The 13,508-nt window shown below is 44.5% G+C and overlaps 1 protein-coding gene across 2 annotated transcripts in view; it reads left to right on the top strand.

The window, feature by feature from the left end:
- The window catches only part of LOC117512769 (IQ motif and SEC7 domain-containing protein 2-like), a 143,463-nt gene that overhangs the window by 62,964 nt on the left and 66,991 nt on the right, over positions 1-13,508 (top strand). The window lies entirely within an intron of this gene.

The raw sequence follows: 13,508 nt of genomic DNA, 5'->3' as shown, positions 1-13,508 counted from the left end.
CCAATTGGTTCAGAATGCTCCTGTCAGACTTTTGACACAAAACAGAAAGTTTGACCACATTACACCTATTCTGGCATCTTTTCATTGGCTACCTGTCTCTGTGAGATCAGATTTTAAGGTTCTGCTATTAGCCTGTACAATTGTTCACGGACTGGCACCAATCTACCTAGTTGATTTGGTTGAACCCTATGTACCGTCCCGGGCTGTACGCTCACAGGATGCAGACTACTTCATGTTCCAAGGGTGAAGAAAAGTCTGCAGGCCAAAGAGCCTTCTTTTATCGTGCCCCTGTTTTGTGGAATGGTTTCCCAGTGTCAATAAGACAGTGGGATTCCATGGAGACATTCAGGACCAGACTTAAGACACATTTATTTACTCTCTTATGGTTAGAATATTGTGTTAGCATCCTTTTTAATTCTTTTTTTTTTTACTCTTTTGTTGTGATTGTTTTATTTTTTTAACTGTGATTGTTTTATTTTAATTCATTTTAAATAGTTTTTGAATTGTTTGGTGTGAAGCACCTTGAGGCCACGTTGTCATGAGTTGGCACTTTATAAACTGAATAAATTGAAATTGATGACTTAAATCAACTTTTAAAAAAAATAACAAAATGTTACTTGCAGCAATGATGAAAAAAGTGTCAACAGTCTCTGGAAATACTCAGGCTTAGCAAATTAAAACAGTCACTAGTGTACTCTTCAACAAAAAGGCTGGTTAAGGAAAACACGTTAAACCTCAGCGATTTTGGCCAGTTGGCAACTGTCTCTGTCGTACCTCCCTCACGGATACAGTGGCAGACTTTGCTGGAAAAATGAAAGTTGCAGTCAGCTATGTGTGTAAGACTCTTTTGCTAAAGGCACTAATGCACACATATGCACAATGGTGGCAACACGGTTGTGTTGTGGAGTGCATGTGGCATAAGTTTATAAGACTCTTCCTTCTTGCCGTCACTCCCATAGGAGCTTTCTGTGGTGCTGAACCATGTTTCTTTTTCTCAAAGAGCAAGGAGGACATGCCTGTCACAAGACATGTACCTGTAGAACATGTGCATGCTACAGCCATGCCTATAGGAGGACACAGTATGCAACATACCCTGGTACAATTTGTCCATGTTGTGCACCCCAACATATTTGTCTCATTGACGTGTCTCAGTCCAGACCATGTGACCAAGACCAAGTGCATTGCGCTTGCAAAGTCTGGTTTGTCTGTCTACAGTGAGTGCTCTGAGCAGTGGCCAGAGTGGGTCTGGCCTGATTTGCAGAGATGATCCCACTTTGACTGCGCTGCAGACCAAGCTTGGAAATAATAAAGCATATAAGCCCAGTTTTCCATGGAGTAAAAGGCTAATTTGTTGTTGATTAAAAAAATGTTTTATATTAAGCTTCCTAACTGATTTCCAAAAGAAGCGTGTTTATGTGCAGAGATGCACAGAGGCGTGCAGATGAACAGCCACATTCAGTCTGAGCACAAACAACACCACTGACCAAATGTCACTGATACAACTGTTTAGTGTAATATTGTTATTACTATTTGGACAATACAGTTTTAATTTTATTCGGCAGCATTTGGGTTAAAACTAATCTGATTTCTCACCTTATTAAAAAATATGAATTGTGGTCACTAACACACCAAAGGTGCAAAATATTTAAATAAATAAATAAATATCCATCCATCCGTCCATTTTCTTCCTCTTTATCCGGAGTCAGGTAGCGGGGGCAGCAGCTCAAGCAAAGCCACCCAGACCTCCCGATCCACACACACCTCCCCCAGCTCCTCCGGGGGAACCCCAAGGCGTTCCCAAGCCAGCCGAGAGATGTAGTCCCTCCAGCGTGTCCTGGGTCTTCCCCAGGGCCTCATCCCAATGGGACGTGCCCAGAACACCTCTCCAGCAAGGCATCCAGGGGGCATCCGGAAAAGATGCCCAAGCCACCTCAACTGACTCCTTTTGACGTGGAGGAGCAACGGCTCGACTCCGAGCTCCTCCCAAGTGACCGAGCTCCTCACCCTATCTCTAAGGGAGCGCCCAGCCACCCTGCTGAGGAAACTCATCTCGGCAGCTAGTACTCGCGATCTTGTTCTTTCGGTCATGAGCCAAAGCTATCTGTCTGTCTGTCTGTCTATCTATATATACACTCAACAAAAATATAAACGCAACACTTTTGGTTTTGCTCCCATTTTGTATGAGATGAACTAAAAGATCTAAAACTTTTTCCACATACACAATATCACCATTTCCCTCAAATATTGTTCACAAACCAGTCTAAATCTGTGATAGTGAGCACTTCTCCTTTGCTGAGATAATCCATCCCACCTCACAGGTGTGCCATATCAAGATGCTGATTAGACACCATGATTAGTGCACAGGTGTGTCTTAGACTGCTGGGATGGATTATCTCAGCAAAGGAGAAGTGCTCACTATCACAGATTTAGACTGGTTTGTGAACAATATTTGAGGGAAATGGTGATATTGTGTATGTGGAAAAAGTTTTAGATCTTTGAGTTCATCTCATACAAAATGGGAGCAAAACCAAAAATGTTGCGTTTATATTTTTGTTGAGTGTATATATATATATATATATATATGAGGTCTGTCCATAAAGTATAGGTCCTTTTAATTTTTTTCAAAAACTATATAGATTTCATTCATATGTTTTTACGTCAGACATGCATGAACCCTCGTGCGCATGCGTGAGTTTTTCCACGCCTGTCGGTGACGTCATTCGCCTGTGAGCACTCCTTGTGGGAGGAGTCGTCCGGCCCCTCGTCGGAATTCCTTTGTCTGAGAAGTTGCTGAGAGACTGGCGCTTTGTTTGATCAAAATTTTTTCTAAACCTGTGAGACACATCGAAGTGGACATGGTTCGAAAAATTAAGCTGGTTTTCAGTGAAACGTTTAACGGCTGATGAGAGATTTTGAGGTGACACTGTCGCTTTAAGGACTTCCCACGGTGCGAGACGTCGCGCTGCGCTCTCAGGCGGCGTCATCAGCCTGTTTCAAGCTGAAAACCTCCACATTTCAGGCTCTATTGATCCAGGACGTCGTGAGAGAACAGAGAAGTTTCAGAAGAAGTTGGTTTCAGCATTTTATCCGGATATTCCACTGTTAAAGGAGATTTTTTTAATGAAAGACGTGCGGACGGGTCCGCGCGTCGGGACGCAGCCATCGCGGAGCGGCGGCACAGGAAAAACACCTCCGTGTTGATAACCATTTGTAAAATCCAGGCGGCTTTTGATGGCTTTCAGTGGAGTGAGTATATGAGAAATTGTTTAACAGCTGGACATGTTCCAACTTGTCCTTAAGGCTTCCAACGGAGGTGTTTTTGAGTCAACACCCCCGAGTCACACTAACTGTCAGAATGCTCGTAGCACGGGCCGGGGCGGAGGATTAGCAGCAATCTTCCATTCCAGCTTATTAATTAATCAAAAACCCAGACAGAGCTTTAATTCATTTGAAAGCTTGACTCTTAGTCTTGTCCATCCAAATTGGAAGTCCCAAAAACCAGTTTTATTTGTTATTATCTATCGTCCACCTGGTCGTTACTGTGAGTTTCTCTATGAATTTTCAGACCTTTTGTCTGACTTAGTGCTTAGCTCAGATAAGATAATTATAGTGGGCGATTTTAACATCCACACAGATGCTGAGAATGACAGCCTCAACACTGCATTTAATCTATTATTAGACTCTATTGGCTTTGCTCAAAAAGTAAATGAGTCCACCCACCACTTTAATCATATCTTAGATCTTGTTCTGACTTATGGTATGGAAATAGAAGACTTAACAGTATTCCCTGAAAACTCCCTTCTGTCTGATCATTTCTTAATAACATTTACATTTACTCTGATGGACTACCCAGCAGTGGGGAATAAGTTTCATTACACTAGAAGTCTTTCAGAAAGCGCTGTAACTAGGTTTAAGGATATGATTCCTTCTTTATGTTCTCTAATGCCATAAACCAACACAGTGCAGAGTAGCTACCTAAACTCTGTAAGTGAGATGGAGTATCTCGTCAGTAGTTTTACATCCTCATTGAAGACAACTTTGGATGCTGTAGCTCCTCTAAAAAAGAGAGCTTTAAATCAGAAGTGCCTGACTCCGTGGTATAACTCACAAACTCATAGCTTAAAGCAGATAACCCGTAAGTTGGAGAGGAAATGGCGTCTCGCTAATTTAGAAGATCTTCACTTAGCCTGGAAAAAGAGTCTGTTGCTCTATAAAAAAGCCCTCCGTAAAGCTAGGACATCTTACTACTCATCACTAATTGAAGAAAATAAGAACAACCCCAGGTTTCTTTTCAGCACTGTAGCCAGGCTGACAGAGTCAGAGCTCTATTGAGCTGAGTATTCCATTAACTTTAACTAGTAATGACTTCATGACTTTCTTTGCTAACAAAATTTTAACTATTAGAGAAAAAATTACTCATAACCATCCCAAAGACGTATCGTTATCTTTGGCTGCTTTCAGTGATGCCGGTATTTGGTTAGACTCTTTCTCTCCGATTGTTCTGTCTGAGTTATTTTCATTAGTTACTTCATCCAAACCATCAACATGTTTATTAGACCCCATTCCTACCAGGCTGCTCAAGGAAGCCCTACCATTATTTAATGCTTCGATCTTAAATATGATCAATCTATCTTTGTTAGTTGGCTATGTACCACAGGCTTTTAAGGTGGCAGTAATTAAACCATTACTTAAAAAGCCATCACTTGACCCAGCTATCTTAGCTAATTATAGGCCAATCTCCAACCTTCCTTTTCTCTCAAAAATTCTTGAAAGGGTAGTTGTAAAACAGCTAACTGATCATCTGCAGAGGAATGGTCTATTTGAAGAGTTTCAGTCAGGTTTTAGAATTCATCATAGTACAGAAACAGCATTAGTGAAGGTTACAAATGATCTTCTTATGGCCTCGGACAGTGGACTCATCTCTGTGCTTGTTCTGTTGGACCTCAGTGCTGCTTTTGATACTGTTGACCATAAAATTTTATTACAGAGATTAGAGCATGCCATAGGTATTAAAGGCACTGCGCTGCGGTGGTTTGAATCATATTTGTCTAATAGATTACAATTTGTTCATGTAAATGGGGAATCTACTTGACAGACTAAAGTTAATTATGGAGTTCCACAAGGTTCTGTGCTAGGACCAATTTTATTCACTTTATACATGCTTCCCTTAGGCAGTATTATTAGACGGTATTGCTTAAATTTTCATTGTTACGCAGATGATACCCAGCTTTATCTATCCATGAAGCCAGAGGACACACACCAATTAGCTAAACTGCAGGATTGTCTTACAGACATAAAGACATGGATGACCTCTAATTTCCTGCTTTTAAACTCAGATAAAACTGAAGTTATTGTACTTGGCCCCACAAATCTTAGAAACATGGTGTCTAACCAGATCCTTACTGTGGATGGCATTACCCTGACCTCTAGTAATACTGTGAGAAATCTTGGAGTCATTTTTGATCAGGATATGTCATTCAAAGCGCATATTAAACAAATATGTAGGACTGCTTTTTTGCATTTACGCAATATCTCTAAAATCAGAAAGGTCTTGTCTCAGAGTGATGCTGAAAAACTAATTCATGCATTTATTTCCTCTAGGCTGGACTATTGTAATTCATTATTATCAGGTTGTCCTAAAAGTTCCCTAAAAAGCCTTCAGTTAATTCAAAATGCTGCAGCTAGAGTACTGACGAGGACTAGAAGGAGAGAGCATATCTCACCCATATTGGCCTCTCTTCATTGGCTTCCTGTTAATTCTAGAATAGAATTTAAAATTCTTCTTCTTACTTATAAGGTTTTGAATAATCAGGTCCCATCTTATCTTAGGGACCTCGTAGTACCATATCACCCCAATAGAGCGCTTCGCTCTCAGACTGCAGGCTTACTTGTAGTTCCTAGGGTTTGTAAGAGTAGAATGGGAGGCAGAGCCTTCAGCTTTCAGGCTCCTCTCCTGTGGAACCAGCTCCCAATTCAGATCAGGGAGACAGACACCCTCTCTACTTTTAAGATTAGGCTTAAAACTTTCCTTTTTGCTAAAGCTTATAGTTAGGGCTGGATCAGGTGACCCTGAACCATCCCTTAGTTATGCTGCTATAGACGTAGACTGCTGGGGGGTTCCTATGATGCACTGTTTCTTTCTCTTTTTGCTCTGTATGCACCACTCTGCATTTAATCATTAGTGATCGATCTCTGCTCCCCTCCACAGCATGTCTTTTTCCTGGTTCTCTCCCTCAGCCCCAACCAGTCCCAGCAGAAGACTGCCCCTCCCTGAGCCTGGTTCTGCTGGAGGTTTCTTCCTGTTAAAAGGGAGTTTTTCCTTCCCACTGTAGCCAAGTGCTTGCTCACAGGGGGTCGTTTTGACCGTTGGGGTTTTACATAATTATTGTATGGCCTTGCCTTACAATATAAAGCGCCTTGGGGCAACTGTTTGTTGTGATTTGGCGCTATATAAAAAAAATTGATTGATTGATTGAATTGATTGATTTGTCTACACTGTTTAATTTCTTTGTTGTATGAAGTGAGTTTAACACAGGTCACATCTCATTGGAATACAAGTTCAACTGAAAACTTGTTCTATTAAGATGCTACCTTGTTATCCCACCACATCTTTAGAAATAGGAGTCAACGAGAAGCTCTTGTTCCATGTGGCATTATGCTAAAATTGCCTGTGACAGCTTATTTTCATTTAATTGGACCTTTTTATCATCTTGCACTAAGCAAACGAGCACTCCGCCTACATGATTATAACTTTAAACACTCTTGTTCTCCTCCAGTTAAAACTTACTAAACCTGTGTTAACAGCCCTGTATTATACCAGTCTTATCTTTGTCTCTGAAAACCTTCATGAGGCAGAAGGAGGAAGAAAAAAAGTCCTATACAGGCCCTGAGGCCCATTGGTGCCGGTGCTTATTGCCAGATCCCCCCCCCCCGGACGTGACACTGGTCCACCACAGGTTGCTTTGCCAGGCAAGTGTTTTGTCCAAGGACATAGATGGGTAGCACGAGTGGGACTCAAACCCAGATCTACATATTAGTCGCCCAACTCTTTATCCCACTAAGCGACCCAAGAGGAAAGTCCCATTTCATGATTTGTATTTTGCATTTGGACCAAAATGATGCAAAGAACATCATTCCTAGGTTCTGATTAAATGATTTGCCTCTGTGACTTTTTTTTTTTTTTTTTAGTAAGGACATTCAGTTTTATATAACGGCTGATTGGATCCTTGTCATTTGATTGGTGGCTTGTATGTCACGTGACATGGATTATTCATACCATTTGCCGTTGTTTCATTCACCGTGCAATAGTTCCTTTTTTAGCGTGCAATTTTGGTGCTATATATGAAATGTGCTATTGCACGCCCCTACCACCGCGCACGCTCACACTACCGGGGACGGTATTTAGCTAAACATAGCAGAGTTTGTTTTGCTGGCAGATGACGATTTGAAGGAGCTAATTGACGCTGCTAATTCTTCTAACACACACACACAAAACATCCACCAAGCCGTAAGCCATCTAGAGGCATGAAGAGCTGTTAGGATGAAAAGCTGGACAAATTTCTGATGTGATTTTTCGCTGGAGTGAGGAAAGCAGATGGAAGTCTATACACGAAGTCAGTGGAAGGCATCACGGACTACTGAGAACAATTTTGGACTCCTGTTTAAAGTTTGTGTTGGACTGTTAAGTACCAGTGATGTGCACCAAAATGTAAGTCCCTTTTCTGTTGTTTATAAATTAATAAAATATCAAATGACAAGGATCTATTTTCAGTGTTATATAAAACAAATAATGAATGTTTTTTTTTTAGGGTTGGGCAACGTTAACGTGCTAACGTTGCGTTAATTATTGAGGTCATTATTGCCGACAATTTTGTTCCTCCCCTTAACGCTGCGTTTTTTTGTTGTTTTTTTTTAAGCCTTTTATGACTGTTGTACGTTGCCTTTTATTTTGAAAGCGTCAGTCGGGGGCGAGCTTATGCTGCTGCTTCCTGCTGATAGCTGAGTTCACACAGAAAACGACACGAGGATCGAGAAAAGTACAGGCTATGCAATGCACAACAAAACAAAATGCAGAAAGATGCCGAACTTTTGAACGGACATTTTCGTTACAAAGTTCTACAGGATCAGGCCCGGATCCAGACCGGATTGGACCGATGCAGCTGCATCGGTCAAATTTTTTTTTTTCGCATCGTTCGTCATCTGTAAAAAAAAAAAATCTTGAATAATCTCGAATAGCTGAACGTGTCCCCGCGGTGAACACAGCTTTTCAGCGGTTTTCATGTCAACCTGTAGTCCGTAAATGATACGGATTTTTCCAAGTTTCAGAGTCATACGGACGTACAAATAAAGTCGGATATTCAGGGTTTGGTCTGTAATAAACTATTTCTGCAGTGCGGCTCCACTTTGAAACCACGAACCATTGAAGCAATGCTTCGATCCAGTAGCTCGTTGGTTTTTTGATTCACTGCTCTTCAGAAACGGCAAGCCGCTTCTTAACCCCTCGCAAAGCCATTAAAATATCGTCAGTCACTTTTGTGTGGATTAAAGTCACTAACTGGGACTCTTGTCTTGTTGCTGTCAAGAAATGAGAATCGTCCTCCGTTCCGTTCACACAGCTCGAAACGCTGCGCGGCTGAGACAGAGTCCGGTCGGAATTAATAACTTCAAAATGAATCGCCGCTTTAAATAAAATGACACCTCTTTCCAAATGTAATACAGACAAGAAACTACAATTGACTAAAACGTTTTTTTTTTCCTCCCAAAATGAAACGTGCTGTGTTTTCTTTTCAAATTACTTCCTGAAGTGAAGCACAGCAGCTGTAAGCTCAGCTCAGATATATGGAAAGACATTAATGCCAATGTCTGAAAGGAAATGCTTTTGACAAAAACTACAGATTTTGTTTATTCCTATTTATGTCCAGATATCAAGGATTCACCATGTAGAGTAAATGTTCAATTTCAATTCAATTTAATCGGCTTATAAAGTGCCAAATCACAACAAAATCTAAATATACTAAAACAAATACATCACAATTGTACACATATCAAATTGTGGTATGTGTACAATTGTGGCGTATTTGTTTTAGTACATTTAGTCATGGACATGAATATTGTTATTTTGATATGAAACAGGATAACAAATGACCTGCCAGTGGTTTTATATTTGATTTCATTAGTGTGTTTCAGTTGAAATTTACATTTTCAAATTTATGCAATGTTCATTTACATTTTCAAATAAAACTGTGCTTTTAAGCGGCTTTTGAATTCATTTTTGGGTTTCACATATACCATGCGATTAATCATGATTAATCACAGAAAGTCATTGAGTTAATGCGATTAAGATTTTTTATGTTTGCCCACCCCTAGTTTTTTTTCCATTCTTTCAATGGTACAAGTATTTCATGAGGTGAAAGATGGAACATACATATGTTCCATCGTTGAATGGTATGTTCCATCTTTCACCTCATCAAATATTCATATCATTGAACTCATAAACATTCATAATTTGTATATTAGCGTTTTAACTATAAAGAACTACAGAGGTACTGCAGAATTGTTTCTCGAGTTGCCTTTTGCTCACCTTCATCTTATTCCTGTGTGTTTTATGCTCAAATAGTAGGAACTCTGTGTCCTTGACAGCAGCTGGCCCCAGCAAGAAACCAGCCATTTACATAATAATCTCAGTTACTGCTCGCTCTTCAACTGCACGCTCAGTGTGCACGTGGAACATCTCTATGAATCCTGCCAGAAATGGATGGGCAGCCGAGTTGTGTTCTGTGTACTTATGCATTAATTGCAATGAGTGGCTTCATGTTTTATACAGTGTTATCAGCAGAAGAATGATACAGAACAATATAGAGTGTTGTATAATCTGTTTGAATACCTAGTTGAAATTTCTCCTGACTTAAACCATTCTATTTTGGCCTCTCCCGAACTGAAGTTGTCAACTGTGAGAGAAATGTGATGTAACCATTGGTCATGAATCCAAAATGACTAGATCGCACTGCAATACATACTCAGTGATGGCATATTTAGTGTCTGGAACAAGATTTTGACAGTTTGCTGTGAGATAGAGAACATCTACTCCAACATACAGCATGTACATAAACAGACCAACATGAGGCGTCTTGATACTGTTGACGTTTGTGACGGTCAGAAAAAAAAAAGTCCCAAAATGGAGGTCTTTATATGGAAGTAAATCTGTGCCATCAGAGTTTGAATTTGAATTTTTAAGGTTGAATTTGTTTAGCATCAAAATATTCAGCCTCAAAAATGTCAGCCTAAAAAAATTCAACCTAAAAAAACCCAACCTCAAAAAAATTCAACCTAAAACAAAAAATTCAACCTCAAAAAATTCTAAACGTTGGATGATTGCTGTTGGGGAAAGTGAGGAACACGGACCCACAACAGGGGGCGCAAATGAACGGACAATGAAGAAGTCAAATAACAAGGTTTTACTGTTGTGAATTCGCACAATAAACACAACAGATCACAATTGTAAGAATAAACCAATTCCACTGGTGACGTGTGGGCAGGCTCGACGATAGGAGACGTCCGTCCGAGTTGAACCGGAACCACCCGATTTCCTCTGCCACTGAACCCCGGGAATACTGGAGCCACCAAGTCCCGAACTCCCAGGTGGCCACTGCCTCCGCTCGTCGGATCCGGTACTGCTGGCGAGGAACAGAAACAGTCAGATGTGGGTGCGGCTGCACCCAGCAACACGTAGGGTGGAAACACCACCTCCACCTCTAGTCACAAACAATATTGCAGTGAAGGGTACTTATCCGATATGGATCAAGTTCAGTCTTCAGCTGTCTTAAGCACAAGCAAAAACAGGTTAGTCCTCAGAAATATGATGACTGGCTGAGTGCGTTACCTTCCTGGTAGAACGATATCTCGGCAATGAGATGGAGATGCCGTCCAGCTGATATACCCCTCAGCTGATGGATGTCAGCTGTTTCAGGTGATGGGTGACGGCTGTCACCTGGGCTGCTCCTCTTCAGCGGCAGCACCCTCCGGTGCCTGGAGCCCGCACTCCAGGCGGGGCGCCCTCTGGTGGTGGTGGGCCAGCAGTACCTCCTCTTCAGCGGCCCACACAACAGGACCCCCCCCCTCAACCGGGCTTATCCGGGTGGCGGCGGTAGAAGTCGGCCAGGAGGGCCGGGTCCAGGATGAAGCTCCTTTTCACCCAGGAGCGTTCCTCGGGGCCGTACCCCTCCCAGTCCACCAGGTATTGAAAACCCCGGCCCATCCGTCGGACATCCAGAAGCCGGCGCACGGTCCAAGCCGGCTCGCCGTCGATGATCCGGGCAGGAGGTGGCGCCGGACCGGGAGTACAGAGGGGTGAAGTGTGATGTGGCTTGATTCTGGACACATGGAATACAGGATGGATCCGCAGTGAGGCCGGAAGCTGAAGCCTCACTGCAGCGGGATTGACGATCTGGAGGATTTTATATGGTCCTATGTATCGGTCTTTGAGTTTCGGGGAGGCTACTTGCAGTGGTATGTCCTTGGTGGATAGCCACACTTCCTGCCCGGGGCGATACGTAGGGGCCGGGGTCCGCCGCCGGTCTGCATGGGCCTTAGCCCTCGCCCGGGCCCTCAACAAAGCAGAACGGGCGGCACGCCACACCTGATGGCACTTCCGCAGGTGGGCCTGGACCGAGGGCACACCGACCTCTCCCTCAACCACCGGGAACAATGGGGGCTGATACCCCAAACACACCTCAAAAGGAGAGAGGCCGGTGGCTGACAACACTTGACTGTTGTGGGCGTACTCGATCCAGGCCAGATGAGTACTCCAGGCCGCCGGGTGCGCGGCTGTCACACAACGTAGTGTCTGCTCCATCTCCTGGTTGGCCCGTTCTGCTTGCCCATTGGTTTGGGGGTGATACCCGGACGAGAGACTGACCGTGGCCCCCAGTTCCCGGCAGAAACTTCTCCAGACGTGCGAGGAGAACTGGGGACCGCGATCGGAGACGATGTCTGATGGTATCCCATGCAGCCGGACGACGTGGTGGACCAGGAGGTCCGCTGTCTCCTGGGCCGTTGGGAGCTTCGGGAGGGCCACGAAGTGGGCCGCCTTGGAGAAGCGGTCCACTATCGTGAGGATGACGGTGTTTCCCTGGGACGGCGGGAGGCCCGTGACAAAATCCAGGCCGATGTGAGACCAGGGGCGATGAGGTACGGGCAGCGGCTGTAGCAAACCCGAGGACATGCGGTGGTCGGCTTTGCCCCTGGCGCAGGTGGTACAGGCCTGGATATAGTCCCGGACGTCGGTCTCCAGGGATGCCCACCAGAAGCGCTGCCACGGTTCTACGCACCCCAGGATGACAGGAGAGCTTCGAACCGTGGCAGAAGTCCAGGACCGCAGCCCTAGCTTCTGGTGGGACGTAGAGCCTGTTCTTCGGCCCGGTTCCGGGGTCCGGGCTTCGTGCCAGGGCCTTCCGGACGGTCTTCTCCACGTCCCAGGTGAGGGTGGCCACGATAGTGGACTCCGGGATGATGGGATCCGGGGGATCCGACGGCCCCGTTTTGACCTCATCTTCATGTACCCGGGACAAGGCATCCGATCTCTGGTTCTTGGTCCCGGGACGGTAGGTGATCCGGAAGTCAAAACGGCCGAAGAACAGTGACCAGCGGGCTTGCCTGGGATTCAGCCGCTTGGCGGTCCTGATATACTCCAGGTTCCGGTGGTCAGTGAAAACCGTGAATGGCACGGACGTTCCCTCCAACAGATGTCTCCACTCCTCAAGAGCCTCTTTCACCGCAAGGAGTTCTCGATTGCCGACGTCATAGTTCCGTTCGGCCGGGGTCAACCTGCGGGAAAAATAGGCACACGGGTGAAGAACCTTATCGGTCTTCCCGCTCTGGGACAGCACGGTTCCTATCCCTGAGTCCGAGGCGTCCACTTCAACCACCAACTGGCGACTAGGATTGGGCTGCACCAGAACGGGTGCAGACGAGAACCCACGTTTCAACTCCTTGAACGCGGCATCGCAACGATCCGACCAGGTGAAGGGGACTTTTGGAGAGGTCAGGGCTGTCAGGGGGCTAACTACCTGACTGTAGCCCTTAATGAACCTCCTATAGAAATTAGCAAAGCCGAGGAACTGTTGCAGCTTCCTACGGCTTGTGGGTTGGGGCCAGTCTCTCACCGCCGCAACCTTGGCCGGATCAGGAGCGACGGAGTTGGAGGAGATGATGAACCCCAGGAAGGACAAAGACGTGCGGTGGAACTCACACTTCTCGCCCTTCACAAACAGTCGGTTCTCCAACAACCGCTGTAGGACCTGACGTACATGCCTAACATGGGTCTCAGGGTCCGGAGAAAAGATGAGTATATCGTCTAGGTATACGAAGACGAACCGGTGCAGGAAATCCCGCAAGACATCATTAACCAACGCTTGGAAAGTCGCGGGAGCGTTGGTGAGACCGAACGGCATGACCAGGTACTCAAAGTGACCTAACGGGGTGTTAAATGCCGTCTTCCACTCGTCTCCCTT

Source organism: Thalassophryne amazonica, chromosome 6 (genome assembly GCF_902500255.1).
Source record: "Thalassophryne amazonica chromosome 6, fThaAma1.1, whole genome shotgun sequence".
In the NCBI taxonomy this organism is placed as follows: Eukaryota; Metazoa; Chordata; class Actinopteri; order Batrachoidiformes; family Batrachoididae; genus Thalassophryne; species Thalassophryne amazonica.
This window is presented reverse-complemented; position numbering and strand designations above follow the sequence as displayed.